Below are 24,577 nucleotides of genomic sequence, written 5' to 3'. Positions count from 1 at the left end.
CTCGCTCCTTCCTTCCCACTGGGCATCCGAGTTCGCCTTCTGTCCCAGGTTCACTTGTCTTCCTTCCCCTTCCTTCTTCACCTCTCCTCTCCTCTCCCCCTCGTGTGTGTGTGTGTGTCTTTTCTCCTCTCTGTCCCTACTTCTCTGTACTCACCAAACTTCTCCGCTTTTCACAGCCGTTCTTTTCTCTGAGCACCTGCCTTAAGTTCCAGGTCACGGCTTCACATGTTGTTCTGTTTCTGTAATCACCTGCATTTTTGGCTTTTTGAGGGAAACGTATACCAGCCAGTTCAGTCTGTGGAACTGGCCGATTCGTTTTTGAATCATTCTCATCCTCCGGCTGTTTAGAAGTCCCTGAAATCCTTCCACCCTGTTGAAATACACTCACGTGCGGGCTGCTCTTGAACAGTGATCGAAACGCTGACCCAAAGGGGATGCTGGTCTTGTTTTGGCCCTTCTATTGTTTCCTTCTCCCAAATAAAATGTTGTCCCCAAGAAACATATAGGTCATATCCAGGTAGAAGGAATTCCAAAGGAGGTAAAACATACAAATGTTGAAAGTGTTTTGTTATACTGGTATTTGGTTAAAGTGGATATTGATGGCAAATACCTAAGGGCAGGAGCTGTGAGCCTAGATGCCCTCAGGAGCAGAAATGGGTAGAGTGAGTCACAGGTAATACACATACAAAGCACCTAATGGCTGGCCTCAGGGCTGATGAGACAATAGGGAGTGGTAGAGACTGGGGTGAGCTGGTAAGTTCAGGCCTGTCTGAAGGTGGCAGCTGCTGCTACTCAGCACCGGGGATTACTGCTATGCGTAGATGAGGGTCCCCTGCTGCCAGATCTTCCGGTTCTGCAAGAGAAGCCAAAAACCCACATTTTTTACGACACATTCTGATTCCTTTTAATACTAGCATCAAAGTAAAACTTAAACACTGGGTAGGTCTAACCTGCAACTGTTCCTTCAGACAAAGGTAGAATTCAGCCAGTGGGAACCAGCTTACGATCCTGCTCTTAAAAGATATAGGAGAAACCCTGACCAGTGTTGTGCAGTTGGTTGGGCAATAGGTTGCCAGTTCGATTCCCAGTCAGGGCACATGCCAGAGTTGCAGGTTCGGTCCCTGGTCAGGGCAAATGCAAGGAGAGCAACAGATGCTTCTCTCCCTCTCTCTCTCCCTCCCTTCTCCTCTCTCTCAAAATAAATAAATAAAACCTTTCAAAAATATAGAGCAGAAAAAGAGGCAGGAATATATAATATGTTCTTTCCAAAGAGGCCTTGTAACACTTAGAGGCACACAAGGATGAAAGTCAGGGTCTGGGGGAGCTTCAGGTACCTATGCCAGGCATAGCCCTTCTCCTATTTGCATTTTTCTTCCACTTGTTTGATTGCCCACTGCCACCTCCACCCCACAGCTGAGGACAGGAGCCCCATCCCCAATGTCACACCACCCTTAGGAGAGACGAGTCCTTCTAAAGAGAGTTTGGGGACACTGGGCACCAGCATCACTCAGATGCCCAGTCAGGGGAGAGACCTGAGGAGCTAAAAAGAACCTTGCCGACTGCCATGCTGTCGCGTGGCCATTGGCGATCTCAGGGTCAGGAACCTCTGGGACAGAACGCATTGGAAAGAGGGACAGCACTGGGCCATCATGATGATGCCACCTGGGCTGGTGTCAGACACTTCACTTTGCTGATGGAGAAATACCAGCCCACTTTTAATGCTTCATTTCCATGGCTTCCTGGGGAGTGACCTTCCTGTGAGTCCAGCTTTTTACAAAGGTCAGGGTTCCCAACCCAAAAATAAATACATACATACATACATACATACATAGGAAATAGGCCAGAGGGCCTGAGGCCAGAAGCACAGCATTTCTCTCCATTGGCCAGCTGGAGGCCATGTGTGTGTCCTGCTGGTGACTGTCCTCCCTCCAAGGAGAGCTGGGCCCACTGCCCAAGGGCAAGTCCCGTCAGTGGGGACAGGTTGTGTCAGTTGAGTTTCGCAGGGGGCGGGGCCTCTGCTGACCCGGCACTGAGTGCGGTGCTCAGAGCGCCTGCGCACACTCACAGTCCCACTTTCCCTTGATTTGCCCTTCAACTCGGACTTCCCAGGTATTATTGGGATTCAGTTAGCTCATTTGCTGAGAGCTTTGTAGAACCCTCTGCTTGAGACCAAACAGGAAGCCCTAGGTGATGGGATCAGAAAGATGTCACCGGTTTTGTGACAACTGTGGTGCTGCATTTTAACTGGAACACTCAGATCGGATTTCAAGCAGGGGGTTAGTCACACAGCAGCCCCTGGCAGAGGCTTGTCAATGTGACAGTGGGTACTTCCCAGTGCTGGCTGTTGGGATACAGCGTGCCGCCATGGGCCAGGGCGGGAAGGCTGTGTCGGCATCGAGTGATCCTGGGTGACAGCCGCCTTCCCAAATGGAGTGCCATTAGGCATCAGGGTGTGGTATGGGGGCACTTCCTTCAACCCCCACCCTCTCAGGCCCCAGGCACAGTGTGATTGCCCCCCACTAGCTGCAGCTTCCCCTCTGTGTGCCGTCCTCTCCACAGAACTTCCGTCCACATGTGCTTTCCATCACACTAGTCCTTCCTCCCACCCTCTGGTGATTCCACTGAGTGCATGTGTTTGAATCTAAAAGTCAGTGGTGAATCAGGATGAAACACAGCCCGATGGCTGGTCCCTTTAGAGCCAGGGCCCACTCAGCGAGGTTGTGCAACGTCTCGCCTCCTGGGTGGTTCTTTCCACGCCCAGCCCAGTTTCCCAGAAAGAGCTCGCTAAACGTGGTTTTCAAATCCTCCTCCAGAAATCAGAAGTCATTCAGTGTGAAGAAAGGAGGACGTAAAAATAAAACACCTGAGCGTTTATAGCTCTGTCTCTGTGTCAGTATTCGTCTGACAATAACATGGAAAAGTTACAAGTTTATCACTGGTTTGAAAATCGTGGCCAACAGAATGTGCGGTGGATGAAGCTCTTAGGAGCCAAGAAAAGGCCCTGGTTGGTGGGGAATGACCTTGCTGAGTCACTCATTGTCCCACTAGAGCAGTGCATTTGCCCGAGAGACAAAACAAACCGGAACCTTCACCGACATCTTCACGGACAGGGTGTCTGTGGTCCTTTAGCCTGTTCCCTGTTTGTCTTTAAACAAAGCACAAGTGGTCTCTGAGTCACAAACATAAAATACATGTCTGTTCATTTGTTCAATAGTATTCCATAAATAAGGTGAACAGCCCCTCCTGCATGGAGGTGGCTGTGGGCCCTGCTTCAAGGCTCTTTGGTAATGATGCAGGAAGCTACTGAACCGTGAGCGCGCAATGACCCCTGTGCGGGTCAGCAGTTTCCCCAGACCTCCCGTCACCGGTGTGGACATCAGGGCTGCCATCCTTCCTCTGCCAGCAATGAGGCCCCCGGCCAGAGTCAGAGAAGAGGCCTCTGTAGAGGCGACTGAGGGTGGGTTCGCCCTTGCTCAGCAAACCTTCTGTATAGGCTCACACAATAAATATTTTAGGCTTTGCAGGCCTGAGGTTTAAACTAGTTAACAAATTAGGAATCTCACTGCAGCTGCTCAACTCTGCCTTTGTAGCATGAAAGCAACCACAGGCAATATGTAAGTAAGTGGATGAGGCTGTGTTCCAATAAAGCTTTATTTACAAAAGCAGGCAGCAGACCGGCTCGGCCCATGGGCCACAGTTTACCAACTCCTGGCTCAGCCCACGGACTCCAGAGTCAAATTCTGGCTCCTGCCTTTTGTTAACATCTGCCTGCCCTGTGCGTGTTTTCTCTGCGAATGGGAAGTTAGCAGGATTGACTTAACAGTAGTGTTTAAAGTTTCCATTAAGTAGTCAATAGGAAAGTCCTGAAGGCAAACTTACATACAAGTGTTGGCTCTTATCACCATCATCATCGTCGTCGTCAATATGTTTCATCGTAGAAACTGGATTAGAAAAGGTATTTTTTTGTTATTTTTTGTTTTTAATTTCCGAAGCTTCTCTAAAAACTATTTTTTTCATGTTGAAAGACGGCACTCTAAGAAGTGGGCATGTTCCATACCCTGTAGTCCAGCCACATTATGAAGCAGAGACATGTTAGTGAGAGCGTTGCCGCCATTTGAAACATTGTTGGGGGGGAATAGAGCTCCAGGTACATTTAGATGGGTTTCTGGAACATAGTGGGTGTGTAAATTGGGAACTTTGTGTATCTGGCAATGGATCGGATAATCACTGGACAAGATCAGGTTTAAGTGGTTGTCAGGAGTCACTAGTCTCCTGCTGAGCCGGCCTCTGCGCCCACCGCGACACCTGCTTTAGTCTCCTCGTTAAAGACTCAAGGTGAGCACCTCTGAAAGGCGTTTGCTGTCACACGAGGAATGAACACAGTGTGAGGACAGTAGCTGCTGCAGGTTAACAACAGAAACGGCACAGTGTAGTACTGACTTTATTCATGTGAAAGCTCAGGTCTTCTGTTATGTCTGTGCTGCTGTTTTGATCTTTTACAAAATCTGGCATCCGGACCATTCGCCTCTGGAGCTGTGCCTAGGGAGTACGTGTGACATTCAGCTTCCCAGTTGGAAGAAAGGGGATCTTCTGGCCATGTGTTTTCCTTGTTTCAAATATATCCGGAGGATCGTACTGGCACTCGTCCACTTCCGTGGGTGTCGGTAAGCTTGAGCATATCCACGTTGTGTTCATCAGGCAGGTGATCCTTCCCCTGAGCCGTTCAGACCACATCTGCCTCCAGACTTGGGGTTGTCCCAGAATGAAGACGATGGGAGGAGACTTGGGGGAGGAGGACGGTGAGGCCAGTGACAGGGTGACTCTCTGTCCCTTCCTTTGGAGCCCAGCCACTTTCTTCCCAGGCCCTGTTCCTGCCTCTATCCCCTTCTGCTCTGATGCGGAGCCCTCCTCCTGAGGCTGGGCCCCTTGTCCCTACCACGACTCACTCTAACCAAGACCTCCTCCCGGATCCTGCTTCCCATAGACTTCCTTATAGCGTCCATAGACTCTATAGGAGTCAAGCCAGAAGGGCTGGTGGCCCTGGACCTGGCCTCCTCGGGCTGACAGTGCTGGGCACAGCTCAGGGGTCCCTTCTCCCTCCATCACTCTTCATATTTCTGTGTCCAACAAAATCAAACCTAAATTCCCTCATTTTACTCTGTATCCCAATCACTGCTTCTAATTTTTACTCTGATGACTCCCTTAGCTATAAATGGACTCTAAGTGAACCCACTTCCACCCATGGGGTTGCCTGTCTCCTCCACACGTTGTTGGAGGTTCTGATGTAGGAGCTGGGCATTTCCTTAAATGAGGTCACGCCGTTCTGTTTCGTTGATTGTCAAGGCTTTTCATTGTTGTCATCGCTTGTCTCAGATCATTCATAAAATAGAACAAGTCAGCTAGAAGCACGTGAGCCCTTTTCTGTTCTTACCCTTAACTGTCACGCATGCCTGCTACCGCTGCTTCACCCCAGGGTGTTAAAACCTAATGTTGAAAAACGTTAAAGAGCAACACAGACGCCTCTGTAGCTGAAAGGCCGCGCCCTTTGGTCTGTATCTGCCACGGAATTGTCACGTTGTCAGAAAACAATGGGATGAAGTAATGATGGATCACAAATAACTCTTTGGGGTATCAGGACTCAAGAAAGCAAGATGAGTTTATTCACATTGCAGTGTCGCTTGAAATGTGCATGAGCGCTCTGTAGGGAAGTACGGGCACACCTGGGGGATACTGCGGGTTCAATTCCAGGCCACGGCAACAAAACGAGTTGTCACCTTTTTGCTGACAGCTGGTCTTCCTGCCTTCAATTTGGAAAATATGCAACATCTGTGAAGAGCAATGAAACAAGGTGTGCCTGTACTTTCAGAGTTCTATAAAGGGAGAAGTTTAGGATCAAGTGTGAAATACAGTAACTGCTCTTGGAGCGCGATCTTGACGACTCCTCCCTTGCCACCCCTCCCCGGGAGCAGCTGTGCAGTATTGATGGGGACAGTGACGGACGCAGCAGTGACAATAGGGAGCAGCAGTGAATGTGGGCTAAGCTCCAGGCAGTGTCCGTGCTGAGTGCTTGCACCACTTTCATTGGTGCAATGCTGCTGCGCCCAGTGAAGGGCCCCTGGAGCCAGTGCTGCTGAGGTTCAAGTCCGGGGTTACCCACCACCAGCTGCATGAACTGGAGCCCGTTACTCAGTGTTGCACTGTGGTATTCTGGAAGGGCTGTGCAATTTGAAATAATTAGCTGTAGTTTCACTCCCAGGCTCTACCACTTACTAGCTGGTGAGCTTGGGTAAGAAGATTCTTTTTTTAAGACTTGAATAACGTATATTTGTAAATGCAAAAGAGATGCTTCTGAGAGGCATTTCAGAACCCTGTTTGGTGTGTTAAAAATTTTGTCAAGGAATCATTCCTGAGAAGAACCCTGGGTCCGTTGTCCCAACAGTCACGGCTTTCTGGAGCCCGAAGCTTAATTCAAATTCTCCTCTCTTGATGATGTTTTCAGCTGTAGGGCTCCCCAGTTCGGCTCTGCTTCGACTCGGTCTCCTGTGTCCCACGGCACACAGGAGGCGTTTCACAGTTGTCTGAACTGGGACTTACCTGATTGGCAGCTTTGGCCGGTCCGAGGGAGCGGCCCACCACCCTCAGCTTGGCGCCTGCCCTCCAGCCATCGGTGCTGTGCCCCAGAACCCCAAGTTGGCCCCTCACACTAAGTCTCATTCTCTCCCTCACTGACCATCGTCAGCCTTTGCCTCTGGCTCCATGCCCAGCCTTGGTCTTCAGGTGGTGGAGGAAAGCCAGAAATCTGCTCATTGGCTCGGCCAGCCTGGGGAGCCCAGCCTGTCCCTCTCTCTCGGCAGGACTGCGTTGTCAGCTAAATAATCTCACAATGCTGAATCCCAAAGAGTGAATAGGCCTCACTTCCTCTTACTTTGAAAATCCTCAGGGAGCAAAAAAAGAAAATCCTCAGGGGCCACACTGTCTAGCTCAGAAGCCACTGGCTCCTCCTGTCTGTTAAGCACGTGAAGTGTGGCCAGTCTGAACTGAAACAGGCTGCAAGCATCGAATCCACCCCAGGTTTCCGAGACTCAGTAAAGAAAAGAGTGTGAAACACCTTGTTTGTGTTGCCTTTTACATTGGTTGTGTACTGAAAAATAGGTTTGATATATTGAATAAAATAGATTTAATCAATCCATTGGTATAGGTATATATATTAATAAATATTAAAGTATTGATATTTCATAGAGATTAAATACCTATTAAATTATATTTAATGTATAGTAACTTGGCATTAGGAGATATATTAAATGTTTACTGGTATTTAATAAATATTAACTATTAATAAATATAAAATAAAATAATTAACAAATCTATTAGTAATTATATCATTAATTAAAATCTAACATAGAATGTTAACATAGTATAAATATTGATATAAAATATACTAACTAGATTGAGTTAATATTTAATAAGCATATTAGTACTAAGCCTAATATTATTAAACATAGCATTAAACAATATCATTGTTGGAATTAACTTCACCTGTTTGGTATATATGTAATGAGGTTATGAAAAAATTTGAAATTGCATGTGCAGCTCACATTGCATTTCTATTAGGGCCGGTGTCAACCCTTCCTCCCAGTGAGAAAAATAGTTTGCTGGCAGGGGCATGTTGGGGGACTGAAATGCAAAACCCATGACTTTCTAACATATTTCTCCTGGGCTTACAAATCACTTGTTTACAAGAAACCTGGACTTCAGAAAGTAGATTCCCTCCAGATCCTCAGCCTGTTCCTGGGCCTAAGAAGTCGGGGTTTTGCATGGCTGAGTGACTATGTTAGAGACACGGGCGTAGCGCAGCTACAGTAATAGTGGAGCTGCCTATTAATGAACAGTACACACGTCTGTCTCAGCCCCAGAAGTCCCAGCGAAACCCACCGTGTGCGTGGGAAGCTGTGAGCAGAGGGGTTGGCGGCAGGGCAGACACTGAGAGCTCGTCTGTCCCGCCCTCCAGTCTGACCTCCAGGACCCCAGTAAATGTGTCCCCTAATGGCTGTGGGCCCATGAGCTACATTCATGGTAACAGGCATTTTGGAAATAGGTGACACGGACCTTTTATGGCTGAAATGTTTTTCTGAACAGACTTGTTTGAATAGATCCTACAGATAATCGATGGATCAGGCTCTAAAGCTGGGTTATCAACAACTTCCGTCAAAAGTATGTGAGGTCTGTGACTTTGCAGTTCTTGCATTTGTCACCATTCAGAACCACATCAGGGCCTAAACACAAAGAAGCCAGAATAGAATTGACGATGATGGCCCATGAGCCTGAGCCGCGTTGCCGGGTACAAGTCTGGGATCTATAGAAGGACCACCCTGGGGCCTGCACGTCGCCTGGAGATCACAGTGTAGCTCCTTTTATTTATTCAGGGGGGACGTTTTGAGATTATTCCTACTACTGATTAGCAAACTCATATGATCCAATTACTATTATAGTTTAGATACTTAAATAACAGATGACACTCTGGGGCCAGGTTATTTGTGCAAAGAGCAAGCAAGCACTTTTCCGTTTACCATTTTTGAAATTGGATTTTCTAAAAGCTTCCTCCCACTGTCTTTGAAGACTTTATCTAATTCAGAATGTTCCTCTCTTGATGGGGAAAAGAATAGTTCATTGGAGACCCTCAGATACATTGAAGCTATTTGTTGATTTGATCAGGTCTGCTACTGTTACTATGGAAACCGAGTACTTTCCAATGACCTTTTGGACACTAAACAGAAAATGTGTATTCCCACTGTGGAGTCCATCTTTTTCCCCCTCTCTCTCTAAATAGCTTTAACCACTTATTTCTGAACTGTGTGATGGTGGAGGGGGGTGCGGGGACCTGTAAGTGCGCATCTTTGTCCTTCAGTTCTGTCTTGGAAGCAAAACCTTCTTTTTAAAGATTTTGAGCAGAGTAATCTTGTATTTATTTTTTAAAGATTTTATTTACGCCTAACCAACTGAGCCACACTGGCCAGGGCCAGATACAACATCTTAAACGGAAATGGGACAAGGCTCAGTGTTGGACATCATTTCATGCGTTCCTTACATCCTTGTCCACTGAGGTCGACACTGCCACTCGGCTGAGCAAACTCAAAGGCAGGCTCTGAGAGCAACTGCGGTTGCGATGAGCCTGGAAGGGAGGGCGAGCGCATTCTACCACAGCATGGGTGGCGTGTTTTCTCTTGAGCTTGTCTCGTGGAAATGGCTTTGTCGAGAAACAAACAAAAAAGGTTGTATATTCCAGTTGTCTGTTTCTTCCTCGTGCATTCCCGAAATGACATAAAAAGCCTTGAGTTTATAGCTGTGGGGGTGGCCGTGTGGGCGGATGTTGGGCAAGCCTAGCATTAAATGTTAGAAGCAGCTGGCCCTGGAACCCACAGGGGATTAGCAGGTGCCAAGGATGCTTCCCTTTGTGGGGAAAAAATTAAAAGGAAGGTAGAGCCAATGTCCATTGTCACTGACACAGACAGGCCGACTAGGCACTGACACAGGTCTTTATGGCTCTATCTGGTGCAGCTAAGAAGTTAAAGCTCCTAAAAGAGAAAAGCCTAGAATAAGGTTACACCATCCAGAATGAGGTGTGCTAGCTTTCCCCAGGAATTTGTCCTATAAAGAGTTCAGATTGGGGGCTCTAGAGAGGTCAGTCCCAAGATTCCGAACTCCCTGGGTATCTTGCAAAAGGAAGCTCTGACCACCCTGGGGCTCCAGGTCCTTGTGACTCTGAGCCTGGAACATGGGCAGCACCTGGGAGCTCATTAAAAGTACAGATCCCCAGACCCCATCCTCCACTTCCACCGAGTCAGCATCTGCATGTGAACATTCCCCAGGGGATGCCTGTGCCCCCGTCGATTTGAGAAGTGCCGGTCCAGAGGACATGACCTGCTGGCTAATGAAAAACGAACTCCAATTCTCTGGTGCCTGTGCAGGTCGTGAGGGACTCCATCCCCACCCCCACCATGACCATATTTACACAGGGTAGGATCGCAAGGAAGCACCTGTGGTTTGTGACCTATGACCTAAGAACAGTTTTAGTATTTCTAAATGGTTGAAAAAATCAAAAAGGATATCACTTGTGACTGTTGAAAATTAGACAAAATTCAGATTTCAGTGTTCACAGGTAGAGTTTTGTGAACAAGCCGAGTCTGTGTGCTCACCGATTGGCTGTTCTCAGGCTACAGCGGCAGAGCTGAGTCATAGCAATAGTGACGGGACAGCCCTGAAAGCCTACTGTGTGCTGTCTGGTCCTTTATAGAAGACATTTTCTGACCCCTGGAATAGGGGACAGTAGGATGAGAGAACTGGGAGGGTGTCTAACCTTACCTTTGTGGTGGGAAAACGAGCACAGAGGGGATGTAGTCAAGCTGGTCTGCAGCAGGACCGCATCTGTGTGGAATGACGCTTCTCTCTCATTTCCAGTGCCCAGCCCCCTCCCTGTGACACTGGGTCTCCCCACCGGCAGACACACGCTCTTTCTTGCATCTCAGTGCTTGCTTAGGTTCCGTGGAAAAGACCCTCCCTTCTCCTCCACTTCCCTCCGTCTCAAGCTCTTTGAATCTCAGCCACACCTTTACGTAATCCTCAAGGCCTTTCAACTGGTCTGAAATTTCCTTGTGCAAACTAAAGACTGCTCACTTGCTGGACACACCGGTAAGATCTGTCACCTTCCTGTTTGCAGGCAGAGCACCCTGGGTCCTGCTTTGAAATCTACACAGCAGACCCCAGGAGGAACGCACCTTTCACGCCCCTGTCCTCGGCGTCCCAGCAGAGGACGCCTGCCCTTGTGCAGCCCAGAGAGCCAGCCCAGAGTCTTCCTCTCCTTGTCTGCCCACATCCCTTTAGCAGTCGGCAAAACCAAACGTGATGAATGTGGTCGCTCTTGCAGATGGACCAGCTCCTTTCCCACACTTTTTGCAATTAAAGAAATGGGTAGTCCCGGAAATTTCTGGCTGGCGAGTGCTGCATCTGTTCTGTGTCAAGCACAATTGCTGGGGACAAAGAGTTAAGACACGAACCTTGCTCTTAAGGATGTTGCCGAGTATAGTGTGGGGGGTGTGGGACCGTTGATCCCCACTCTGGCTAATTATTCCTACCTGGAGGTGTTCGAGCAGAGGCTGGGTGACTCTGTCGGGAAGGTGCGGGGAAATGCCAGGTTACGTTTCCTTTAAGGTTCTTTCCAAGATTCCTATGAGGATGTTTTTGTTGCCATTGTTAGTTCCCTTTCATCCTGATGTGGATTAAGGTCTCTAGCCCAAAATAGAGCTTTGGGATTAGAATAAAATGGCCTATTTTGAGAACAATTATAAATAAATTTGTGATGACAGATTTAAAGGACCATAATTATAAGATGTAATGGAAGATAATCTGCCCGCACCTGTTCAGAGATGCAAGATTCGCAGTCTGACCTGTGTCCCAACTTAGGAAGCAAAGCCTTCCGAGCACAGGGCGGAATCTATTTGTCTCTGACTGTCGGTCTGTTCAGGCTCAAGGGCGCTGTGACCCTTTGGGGCTGTGGAGTTTGGTTCTGGAAATCAGCCGCTCTCGCAGGTCTCCTCCCGGACGCTGACTCGCACGCTGTCGGAACTCATAGGGTTCGTCCCGCGCCTGCTCTTATGGAACTCTGCTAAGAGGGTTTCAACTTCGTTTTTTCCACATTAGTATGTGAGAAAGTGAAGTTATCAAGTTATGATGGGTTATGTTCGACAGGAAAGGGGAAAAGAGGTGTGTCTGAAAAACGAAACCTGGTTACCTGGCAATCGGTTTGGTGGTTAATCAGCTGCCTGGCCAGTTTGTTTCACCAGTAATCTTGGGCACTTCAAGATGCTGAATAGCCTTCTGAGTCATGGAGAAAAGAAATTTGGCTACAAATAGTTCACATGAGTGGATTTGGCTGTATTCTCACTTATGGAACAATGGCAGTCTATGTATAAAATGGCCAGGTAACTAGCTGTGTACCACCTCAGACACTTGATTAACCAAATACCCCATGACTCCAAGCTGTGAGTCATGAAGCTGCCAGAAGCAGGAGAAACATCCACGAATGGGGTGAGGCTGTTGACGTGATGCCCTGTGTAGCCACGAGGAAGAGGAGAGCAGGGCCTCTGCTCCGCCTGGTTTGACTCTCACCCTTCCCTGCTCATACAGGGGCAGAGTTCCTACCCTCACGGGGCTGGTGCTCCTCTAAGAGGTGGCCTTCCGTCTGCACTGTATTGATTATTTTTAGAGAGAGGGAGGAAGGAGGAGAGAGAGACTCATTGATGTGTAGTTCCACTTATTTATGCATTCATGGGTTGGTTCTTGCATGTTCTTGACTGGGGATCAAACCCACAACCTTGGCGTATTGAGACAACGCTTTAACCGACGGAGCGGCCCAGCCAGGCCCTCCTGCCTGCACTGTAAATATAACCAGTGGCATGTGGTTCTCCATCTTTATTTTCTCACAGTGCTAATCATTTTCCTGCATACCTAGCATTTCCCCTACTAACCTAGCAGGTCTTCTCCTTCTCCTGTCTCTCACAGGGTTGTCACATCCACTTCTTAAAGGTAGTTTGGCCAATACTCTGTCCTCTGCCACCTTTTCTTCCACAAAAACGTCCGCCCTGGTTTTTGTGACTCCCCAGCCTGAGCCCTGACCATGCTGTCCATGCTCAAAGATGCACTGTGTGTTCTGGGAGCTTGAACCCCATGCCCACCTGTGTCCTGGTCTCCCTGCCCCTGTCCCGAGGCTGCAGCCCCCCAGTGAGGGAAGATGCCTGTGTGCCAGTCACCCAGAGAATACACCCGGCCTCCTCTCTCTTCAGACTGGGTCCATTTTACAGCTCTACCCAGGAAATACTGGAATCTCTTCTGAGTGCTTAAAGATAAGTTCAGGTCTGATCAGAGCATGCAATGAACGGAAAGAGTGCATCTTTAAATCGACAGCCCATCTCCCTCTCTTTCTCCCACTGTGTGTGTCTGGCCACATTTCCAATTATACGTAGGCATGCATCGACCTGAGTGCGCAGCCCACACGGGCACGTACCCTGCCTGCACCCTGCGTGTCTGTTTATGTGGGGGGTGCAGGGTAACACACCACAGGCCGATCCCCTCGAACTGTCCCCACGTTCTTCATGCCTAGCTTAATACGACGCGCTATATTCCATTTTCTCTCATTTTTTACTTTCTTCCCAACTCAATTAGCTGTCGTAACCTAATCAGCCATTCTCTCCCCGAGCTCTCCAATGGAGCTCTGCCACTTGGATGTCGGTTATTTTAAACTCTGGTCTATTGTCATTTCTGACAACACTACTCTCTTTGGGGGTGCTGGCTAGGGCCGCATGCCAGCTGTGCCCTCCACACCCTGCTTTTGTTAGTAATGAAAATCGGCTCTAGACCATTACGGCATTTCATATTGGAACCGAGTGGAAAATTCTAACACTCAAATACTTGGGTGGAAGATTGGCCGGGGGAAATTCTACCCCCACCCCTAAGCTAGGATCAACATAGAACGCTCTTCGAAGAACATCGTGCTCAAGATGACATCTGGGAGCTAATGTTTGGGCAATTTCTCATCTCCAGAACCTGTCCCCGACACTGCAGATGGGTGCCATGAAGGGGCCACAAGAGATTAGTGACCCAGAGTTATTGGAAATGGGAAAGAAAAAAATATTCTTCGTGGCTTCACGGGTCTCGGGGAGCGTGGTGGTAATCGGGGTGAAAACCTTAGTCTCCCAAGATGCCTGCCGTTGTCACTGCCTCCGGGTGTTTGCCTTCGAAGCCCTGCCCCAGGGCGTGGTCCGTTCACTCGGGGGCTTCCCTGAGCACCGGCCGAGTGAAAGCTTCCGCGTCCTCAGAGTAAGCGGGTTTTTGCCAATTGTTCGGGGACATGGAGACAAACACAAGTGAGCCACCTGTGGTCTCAGTCCCTGTTGCTCAGAGGCCACTGTGTTCTGATGATGCAAACCCACCCTCAGGTCCTCTGTTCCCAGCTGTGACCCAGATGTCCTTCCCCCGCCTGCTGTGACGTGCCCATGCAGCGTGTTTCCGTCTTTGTTCTTTGGTTGGAAACTTTGTTACTCCAGGGAGAAAAATACACACATTACGACAGGTCTGTGTTTCCCTGTCAGGGAAAACAGGGCGCTGGTGCAGAACCAGATGGGGCTGGAAAGGACGTAGAGGGAAAAAGAGGAAAGGATTTGGGCAGAGCCTTCCCTGCTCTGGGACCCTCCCTGGCTGGTAAACCACGGCTCCTTCCCACTGACAGGGGACTGTCCCCTCTTGGGAAGGACTGTCCTCTCCGCCCGCCTGCTGGGCAGCCTGGCTCTCACCTTGTCACTCCGAGGAAACGGCACAGTTAAGGTCAAACTCAGATCCCAGCTCCACCACCTCTTAGCCTTGGGCCACATGCTTGTTACCTCTTTTACCTCAGTTTCCCCATCTCTGAAATGGGGACAATCAAAGCACCTCCCTGCTAGGGTTGCCATGAGGACTGAGTGGTGACCGTAGAAGGTGACTGTAGAACGGCGCCTCCTAGATAAGCATTTGTGCTGCTGTTACTTCCGGCACTCTCCCTTTGTCTCCCCACCGTCGTCTTCCCTCGTGGAAGTGCCCCTGTGCATTGCTGTCGTCTGAGAAGCCATTGCCTGCTGAAAGAGGACCCTTCGTCCTGCTCTCTGAACCAGTCGTGGGCTCCGTCAGCGAGGAAGTGTGACCCCACTACCCCTGCCCACTGCATCCAAGGAGGGACGTCCTCGGGTCATTTAAGAAACAGGGTGGAGAGTTCTGGGGTCAGCAAAGCCCCTGTGCGACAGGCTTTGTGTGGGTGCACGTTCCTGACATTTCCTGTGCTTCTGGTTATGGGTCTTCAGGCGAGAAACACAGATTACTCTACCTGAGAAGGGAAACGTCACCTGCGTGGGGGAAAGTCACCCTGGCCCACGCAGTGGAAACGGAGAGCCGTCCCCGCCTCCCACAGCTCTTGGAAAGTGGCCTTGCTCCCTCATTCGTGGGCCAGCCTTCACCTTGTAGCCCTCTCTGAAAACAGAGTTGTCAGCGATCAGTCCATCGCTGTTCCCCGGGGGCCACTTCCTTCTGCCAACAGGCTGGGGAGGAGCACGCCGGAGGACTGCCTTCCTGACTCCGGGGAATGGCTGTGGGCGGCTCTTGCACGGAACTGACGGCTTTGGGGAGTGGGAACAGCCATGGTCTCGTTTCTCACCAGGGGTGCTCCTTCTGTGACCCACATTTCCCCAGGCCCCAGCGGCTTGTGGTTCCTCTGAGAGCACAGTGGTTAAGTTATTTTACATTTTACTGGCTTTTCCTTGGTCTGTGGCATTCCCCCATCTGCTTCCCAGGCAGGGAGCATCCTGTCTGTCCCCCACCCTCCACCCCCACCCCCCACCCCTCTGACTGTCACCCTCCCCCACCCCAGAGTCTGACTCTCACAGCAAACACTGTGGACTCTCTGAGCCAGCAGAGAGCCCCCCAGGTTCGATTGTGCCAGGTCCTACTTGCCATCCCTTTGCTTCCTCCAGGGGGGAATCTCTCTTCTTTTTAAAATAATTTTAAAAAGATTATATGTATTTATTTTTAGACAGAAGGAAAAGGACAGAAAAAAAGGGAGAGAAACATCAATGTGTGGTTGCCTCTCATGCGCCCCCTAGTGGGAGCCTGGCCTGCAACCCAGGCATGTGCCCTGACAGGGACTCGAATTGGCCACCATTTGGTCCATACGTAGGCTGTCGCTCAATCCACTGAGATCCAGCCAAAGCTGAATCTCTCTTCTGAGGCCCCAGCCTGGCAGCAGCTACTGGGCTCCGATTGCGCCCCTGTCACTGCAGGAAGGAAAAGCTCTGCACAGGGGGAGGCGAGGAGTTATAGTCCATTTTACAGGTGAAGAAACTGAGGCCTTGGAGAAGTCAACCGTGCTGTAGCTGGCGCTCCAGCACATGTCTGCTGGACTTGAACTCCTATGCTCTTCAGCAGTTGCCTCCCCCATCCCGCTCCCCCACCCCCGCCCCTTGGCTTCCCTGTCAACCCACTGCCACAGGGGCCCGGGAACCCCCCAGAACAGTGCAGCTGCCGCCAGCCTTGGAAGCAGGTGTCCCATTGAGCTATAATTAGGTCCCTTGTTTTTAAAAACTGGTGTGGCTTTAAAACGCTCAGTGAAGGTAGGATGAAATCAACAATTATGTAAATTTTGATTATGCTAAATTTAATTGCCATCGGCCGCTTTCGGAATGCTAGCTGCTGTCAATTAGAGACATTTCTAAAAACCTCACATTGAGTAATTGAGCAAAAGTAATCAGCATTTCAGGAGAAGGATTTTTTTTCTGTTTTTACCTCCATGTGGATGAAGCTTGGATCCTTTTTTGCCAGGTGCCAAGTCCTGCCTACGTTCCCCATGGCAGCGGTGTAGTGATGGAGAGAAGTGTCTAGAACTTCCCCCAGGGATCTGGGCTTTATTGCCAGTTACAGCTTTTTTTTTTTTTTTTAATTCAGGAGATGCCATTCTGTGATCATTTAGCTTCAATTGAATTTCCCCAGTGGTGGCTTTTTTATTGAATTCTGCCCTTATGTGACTATCATCATTTCTTATTACTTCTGAAATTGCTCCGTGTTTCCGGCCGCCCCAGCCCCCCTGGGAAGTCCTCACATCCGCCCTTTCCCCGCTTCTTGTATCTGTGATTTGCAAAGCCTGGGCCCAATCAAGGGTTAGATTCAGGAGACACAGAGCTTGTGCCTGGTTGGTGGCTTGTTGATTTCTAGAAAGAAAGCCCCTGGGATCCCAAGACGCACCCCTGGCGTCAGTCCACACTCCGCTGGCATTGTGCTGAGGCCCAGCCGTCCTGGTGGAGATTCGAGTTCCCTCCCATGAAGGTGCAGCTGGGGAGATGGAATTTCTGCGTTGTCTGTGCCGCTTTGCAGCTCTTAGGGGAACCTGACCTCTGTGGACCTGACTGGTGGACTGTAGGCAGGTTTCTGCTAAAAGGTCCGGATCAAAGTGCAATCCAACTCAGACAGATACCACAAGAGGGCAGTAAAGACCTGCAAATAAAAGAGTCCGTGAAAGCTTGTTCCTGGGATAGCAATGAACTTGTGCCTGCATCTCTACTTTTTGATGGATGTGAAGAGGGGATTGCCTCTGTGCTCCCAACTGCTCCATGGTCTTAGGGACTCATCAGGGTGCTGAAAAAAGGCAAGACCTCGGGGTTTCTCCAGATCTGCGTGGCTCCTGCAGCCTGTTCTGGCTTGCATGGGCCGCAGCACATTTCATATCCTCTGCTTCCTCAGGGCAGAGAAGTCCCCAGTTCTGAGCAGTGCTGTTGGCCGTCAGGAAAACCATTTACTTTGCTGGCATCTTTGAGTGCCTGTGGCTTCTGACCCTGCCACAGCCAACTCCCAAAGCCAGTGTGGTGTGAATTCCAAAGGGGTGCATTCCTGGCAGAGAAAGGACATAGGTTTCAAAAAACTACTGAGTGCCAAAATATTCTGACAGCAATGTGCCATAGCCAGGCCTGCTCACTTGGGCCTTTCTCGAAGGTGGACAAATGCCCGTGGTCAGAGAGAGAAAGGCAGTCTTTTGCAGATGGGAAAACTTAAAGAGGGTACTCTCGGTCCCAGCATCCTCATGTAAGTCTGGACTCTCAGCAACCAGGCAGAACTAAGAGCAGCAGCCTGGCCTGGGCCCGTGTAGTGGGTGAGACTGGCCATGCTACTGTGGCCCGGCAATGACCGTCAGCCAGCCTAGGAAGACGTGTGTCAGCACTCACTGGACACCTCCAGGAGGTGGGAGGAGCTAGGTGGGTTGAAGAACAACCCAGCAGAACAGGGAGGTATATAATCAATCGTTGGTCCGAGGAGAACTGAGCCCTCTGTTTTCCACTTCGGGCAAAGTGCTACGCCCCAGGTCCCACATTTGTCCTCTTAGAGTGTGGCTCAGTTGCCATGACAACAGAGGCTTTCTGGCTTCCTACAAATTCATTTCCACAGTGGCAACAGGGTAAGTGACTGTGTCTGTAAAAATATTTCTCGTTAAGAAAATGACTTAATGTGGTTTCCCGGAAATTTCTGCTCCACGAAGCACTTCACTCACCATGCTGTCTGGCCGTGAGTCAGCTTTGGCCAGTACTAGTCGGCCGTCCAGCATGGTGGAGCAGACAGAACAGTAATTTAGTTCACGTGCATGTGAGGTTCTCAATTCGAGCTGTTCTGATAAGTTAGTGATGCAATGCAGATGTTCTGTGTAAATCTCACTGCAAATGAGGACGGACCGTTTGTGAACCTGCATCATCTAGGCAAACTGCAGCCCACCAGCCACGTGCTGCCTGTTTCCTAATGCAAGGCGGCATTAGCGCACAGCCGCACGCACACACGCACGCACGCACTCGCTCACTCGGGTGGCTTTTCCACCAGACCGGCAGGGCTGGGCAGTTACAGCAGAGACGGTGCTTGGCTTGCCAACCCCCAAATGGAATCATTTGGCCCCTTATATTTTCCTACCTTCTAAATAGGAGAATGAGCCCTGCATTCAGAGAACAGAGTTCTGGGTTCAGAGCCCAGGGAGGACAATCGATTCAGACACATCACTCAGCCTCCCACCCCCAGGCCTCAGTCTCCTCATCTGGAAGGTGGGTGGCCTTGATTAGCTTATCTCCAACCTCCTTTCACATCCTAAAGGCTCCCTCCCCCTTGTGCGGTAGGTTAGAGGGTACATCCCAGGTGGAGCAACCCTTGGCACAGGGGAGTGGCGCTCTGCAGGATGACCCAGGGTCCTGTTTCAAGGACCAATATAGAGGAAATAGCATTCCTGTCGTCCCCCACCACTCCCCACCCCAGCACTGGCCTTACCCTGAGCAGCAGCAGGTGGTAGAGTCAGTTCTGTAGGCCTGTGTCCTCACCTCTACCCAAGCAGGTCCGACCTCTGCAAGGGCCCGTCTGTGGCTGACAGCCGCTGGTTCCAAGGCCACCCCTGTGGTTGCCAGTGGGAGAATGACTGACACACACCTGCGATGTGCTGCTCACCTCTGAGCCCCACCACAGAGAAAACATAGGTGCCGACACAGTCGCTACCTAGCCCTGCGCCTCCAGATCAGAGCGGCAGATTGGACTGCCGACTCTGACAGAGGAGCACTGCGGGGAATCCCGATCATGACGTCGGATCCAAGGCCTAATAGAAGCAGAGACCCTGCCATCAGGAGCTAGGCAGCCTCTTCAGGCCCCCCCTTCTCTTTGACTTCACACGGTCAGGTCGAACTGTCTGGCTTCCCCCATCGTCTCTGCAGTGCCTACCCTCTTGCCCTGGAAATCCCACATCAGGAAATCTATCCTGGGGAGATCAGGGATGCGCAGAGAGATTGGGTGACAGAATCGTTTGCCTGCATGTTATTGGATACAGGGACAACTGGGACCAAGCTAGATGTCCAGCCGTGGGGGAGTGGTTAAATCACCCGCAGGGAGCCCACCGTGGGGCAGTGTGGGGTCACCGCAGTCAGGTGGTACAGGGGCACTTGGGAACAGTTCACATTCTCTGAAGGGGTGGAGTGGGCTACAAGTGGTGTAATTCTATAATGTCAAAGAAGAAAACATGAAGCCCTGGCTGGTGTAGCTCAGTGGATTGAGCGCGGGCCTTCGAACCAGACGATCGCAGTTCGATTCCCAGTCAGGGCACATGCTTGGGTTGCAGGCCAATTTCCGGCAGGGGTCAGTTCCCTGCAGGGGATGCACCAGAAGCAACCATACATTGATGTTTCCTTCCTCTCTCCTTCCCTTCCCCTCTAAAGATAAATAAATAAAATATTTTAAAAAAGAAGAAGAAAACATGAAAAAAAGAACTAGAATATCCAACAGCCCTGACCAGTGTGGCTCAGTGGGTTGGCATCGTCCCGCAAAGCAAAGGATCACCGGTTCGATTCTCAGGCAGGACACAGGCCCGGGTTGCAGGTTCAGTCCCCAGTCGGGGACCGCGGAAGAGGCAGCGATCAGTGTTTCTCTCTCTCATAGATGGTTTTCTCTGTCTCTTTCTCCTTTCCCTTCCTCTCTCTCTAAAAATAAGTAAAGAAAGTCTTTGGAAAAAGAATATCTAAAATATTAACAATGTTATCTCTAGATGTTAAAATTACAGATATTTCTACTTGTCCTTGCCCGTTAAATTTTCTAAAATGAACACTATTATTTGTATGACAAGCAGCATTATGGTAGAAATTTCATAAAGGCAATCATGCTGCCTTTTAAAACATTTTATCTTACAAGGACTGCTTTCCCCACATACACATTCATGCATTCGTAAAAGTGTTGGAGAGCCACCATGCCCCAGGCTCGCTCCTGGGCACTGGCAAGCCATCAGCGCCCAGAGCAGATGAGGTTCCCAGCTCGGCCCAGTGGAGGGAGAAAGAGAAGCACATGGCGGGTAGTGAGAAGGGTGTGAGGGAGAACACACCACGGGAAGGGACGACACTGTGGGGTTGGACAGGGCTGGCGGGGAGCAGAGACAGCCCGCGCCTGAGTGGGTCGGAGGCAGCAGAAAGCGCGAAGGCCTTCCAGCAAGAAGCCTGCTTGGCGTGTCTCAGAAGATGAAAAATTGGCCAGAGAACAGTGGGCCTTTTATTTTCCCCGGCTGTGCTCCCCAGGAGGCTGTGACGGCCATTTAGTAGCATCATCTTAACCCGTCGCCTGGTGACACAGTGGGATGTGATCAGTGTTGTGACTCAGGGCTTGTTAGAAATGCGCAGGCTTGCTCCATTAATGGGGTCATGAGACACCTTCCTGGTTCCTTCGTGGTTGTCGTCTCCAGAAACCGTGTGGTTTCTCTTAACTCATGTCGCCGTGGGTGCAGGTGAACACGTGGTTGCCCCAGAGGTGAGACGCTGCGCTGAGGTCCTGGTTGTTTATGACATGGCTGTTTCTGTTGCCCACGGAGCAGCATGGAAACACCCCCGTGGTACATCACCAGGGTTGTTCAGCTAAGCCCCGAGCACAGAGCATTTTCACCTTACATAAAAAAAGTTTGGAAGAAATCCACAGTATTCATCTCCTGTTACAGTTGCTCACTGTTGCCCATCCGCCCTCAGAACCTTAGAAGTAGGAAGAAGCTTCCATTGTTTCAGGGCCATCTCTACAATTTGCAAACATCTTTGATACATATATCCTTCAGAGCCGTAATTTCTGTTAGGCAAGGAGATACAGTATTGCCAAAGGAACTCTCTCAGGTGCGAATGGACACAGTTGTAGTGGAATAGAGTTAAACAGTATAGCATTCTTCCAAGGGCTGCCCAGAGGTTCGGTGGTTCCTGGGCAGGCCCTCTGGGAGACTTGCAGGGAGCAGTCTCTGTGTTCCCGCTGGGGACGAATCTCTGGGCTTCGGTTCCTGCTGAAGGCAGGTCGGCACTTCTTAGAAGTGCTGCTGGGCCGGGTACGTTGTAGTAGGAGGCTGGTGATGTACGACTCGACAATTTCCCCGTGTCTTATTCTGTCTTCCCGCCTCCTGGAGCTAACATATAATCATTATGCAAAATCTAAACATTGCAGAGCATCTACGGCATTAAGTTAAGCCACCTGGAATTGCCATTCATGTGGGTCAGGTTGTCACATCTCAGCTATTGCAAATAAATGGTCCAGCCTCGTAGAAAATTAGCATCTCCTGCAATTGGATCCTCATAGCCGTGCAGTGCAGTCCTCGGGTGCATCCACCACTCAGCTTTAATTTGAAGAGCCCCCTAGCAGTGCGCCAAACATGGGGCTCACACAAACGGCGCCTCAGACACGAGAGTTACCCCTGCACGCCGCGACCCCAACCCCTGAGAATCTGGGCTCGCACTCCTGGGGTTCACTGTGTGCTGTGCTTTACAGAGACGCCACCATCAGAGTCCTTTGAGTAGAGAACACCATCAGTGACCACGCACTGTTGTGGCTTTTCAAGGATGTGTCTTGTGTACAGTGAGACACGTGTTGATTAGTAAATGTTCCGATGGGGGGAGAAGGCTGCTTGTTCGCACACTCTGGAAACCTCGTCGGCAGCTCGATACCAGACTGGGCCTGGTGCTAACGAGCCATCTTTCATGGAGCCTGAAAGTCTGAGTCTTTTGGTCACAGCCAATAGTGAGCCATGCTGAGTTTTCATCCAGTTTTTTAAAAAGCATGCTAAATCTTCAGCATGTGAAGTCATTTTTATTATAGTTTACAGCACCATTTTTAGTTTCTCTTTAAACACTTTCTATGCCATTTTAATAAGCCTCAGCCTTCCCCTGCACAGTCCTCGCCCTGGAGGGGCTACAGAAGATGCTCTGAAATCAGGGAGAACCACTGGAGGTGAGGTCCATCCCCACCGCCCGCCCCTGTGGTGTGTATGATAAGGTGGGGACTCAAACCCCAAGCTCCAGCCACTTCTCTCTAAAGAAGTTAACAGACACCGTCGGAGCTAAGAGGGCATCCCCTGTGCTCCCTGTGCTCCCGTGATGGGGTGTGGGGGGAGGGGGTGGAGGAGGGCTTCATGGGAAGGAGGGTGGAGGCACAGCAGGCAGCAGGCCTGTATCTCTGCCCCATCGGCTGCTGCCCTGAGCCTGGCACTCCATCAATTCTCCTTTCACGAGTGTTGAAGATGCGTGAGGTGGAACTCAGGGTTTGGGATTTATCAGCAGGTGCGTTACCGAAGGACTAATGTGAGCTTTAGGTCCCCAGCCCCAGCCGACGTTCTGTCTGTCTTCCAGAGACATCCTGTCCTCCCTTCTCTGAGGTCTGAACCCCAGGTTGTGCAGGTCAGGGTTTGTGTGCTTTAGTGAAGGGTGTCAATCGGGCTTATTTCCATTCCGACACCTGCGTGGGTTCACCAGAACCTCTGTGGTTTGGCCGTCGGCTTCAGCTCTGTTGCTCCCAGGTGCTGATTTTATTTGCACTCTGGGCGAAGTCTGAAATACATCCATGACCGCCAGAGTTAGGTGAGCAATGTGCAAGCCAGGAAAAGCAGGTGTCTACCCACAGGGAGACCAGTTGCCAAACAGCTCATTGCAACGCTCGAAGAAAGAAATGGTCGGCTCAGAGGCTCCCTGGGCCCACAAGTCAGAGATTGGGGCTGGGCCTGGGGCAGGCAGGACTTCTCCTCTGAGGAGGGTCCCTGCAGACAAACCCTTTCCATGGCCTGCCCTTGGCTTGCTGGCCCGGTTGCCAGCCTTGCATGCCCCCTGGGGAGGGTCACTGCATGGCTGACCTCCCGCCCTCCACCGGCCCCCCCGCCGCTGTGGCTGTCCCCAGACAACCAGGGACTGCTGTGGGAAGGAGATGGGCTCACATGTGACCGCCCGAATGCAGGGCCCAGGGGCTGGTCCCTGAAAGGACCCACCTAGTGGCAACTGCTTGTCTGACCAGTGCTGGCTACAAGTTCACTGTACTGTTTATGATTTGGCCTCTTAAATTCTGCCAGTCCTCGGTTTGATGAAGTCATGCTTTGGAATGAACGAGTGAATGAGATATTCAGTGAGTGTGGAATTATGTACCTGGTGAAGTGCCCGGTCTAAAGATGCAAAGATGAGCGGGCAGCCCCTGCTGTTCAGGACCTCACGGTCTGTACGGAGGCCAGTTCAGTAAGTCCAGGAAGAAGGTATGTTCCGCCACAAGGATTCGAGGAGCCTCCCATATGCGGCTGTGGGAGGACCGCCCCTCCCGTTGGCAGGGGAGCTGCCCAGGGGCCCCGAGCTGCTCTGCCCCTCGGTCCTGCGGGCAGGGGTCTCCTCTGTCTGTTCCTCCCCAGCCCCACAGGTTGACCCACTGCAGTTTAAGGTCGCATTGCAGTGGAGTCCGGAAGTAGCCAAATGCAAAAGTGTGTTTTTGCATTCACATCCCTTTAGCCTGACTGTGGGGAATACCCTGTACCTATCACTCTCCTAAGGTCGTAGCACAAAACCCACAGAGCTCTTGTTGGGTTGCAGTCCCCCGTGCTGGCACAATAGGTGCCTGGGTGAAAAAGCCCGTCTCTGTTCTGGGGGCTGCCACACACATCATCCCGAGGTTCCTTGACCATGGCCTGTGGCAGTGAGGTGTGCTGAGGGTGCCGTCTCCGTTCAGGACTGCCGATGGGTCGGGGACACCCGGTCCCAGCCCTGGTCAGCTCCACAGGTGGACACGCAGCAGCTGCTCCCAGCGCCCCCGAGCCACAAGCCCCTCGTGTTTGGGTCCTCCCCGGTGCTGCTGTGGATTCCCGATGGTGCCAAAGTAACCTCTCTGTGCCTGTCTGATAACGTCTTCTCTTCGTAAATCACAAGAACAGAGCCGAGCGGCTTAGTCGGGATCCTCACCTCACACCTGAATTTCCCGATTACTCGTTTAAAGTTAGACACAAACCAGAAAGTTTCTCAACTTGGAGTCATTCTGGGGCAGCTCTTTGGAGGACACGGGGCTGGCCCTGAAGTTGAGGGAGGATCTGAAAGACCCCGAGTCCTGGTTTTTTCTTGCAAGTCTGTCTAAAAATCCCTCCCATCCTCTGTCAAAGGGGAGGCCAGCTTACATGTCACTGCAGTTCAGGCTCTGCCTTGACCAAGCATCGTGCCCCCAGGGGCCCCCAATACCCGTGGTT

General features: G+C 50.7%; 1 protein-coding gene across 1 annotated transcript in view; it reads left to right on the top strand.

The window, feature by feature from the left end:
• The window catches only part of PRKCA (protein kinase C alpha), a 361,661-nt gene that overhangs the window by 286,326 nt on the left and 50,758 nt on the right, over positions 1 to 24,577 (top strand). The window lies entirely within an intron of this gene.

This window comes from Sturnira hondurensis, unplaced genomic scaffold (assembly GCF_014824575.4).
Source record: "Sturnira hondurensis isolate 20B ecotype Veracruz unplaced genomic scaffold, ASM1482457v3 Scaffold0018728, whole genome shotgun sequence".
Taxonomy (NCBI): domain Eukaryota; kingdom Metazoa; phylum Chordata; class Mammalia; order Chiroptera; family Phyllostomidae; genus Sturnira; species Sturnira hondurensis.
Note: the sequence above shows the minus strand (reverse complement) of the source record. Positions and strands in the feature narration are given on the sequence as shown.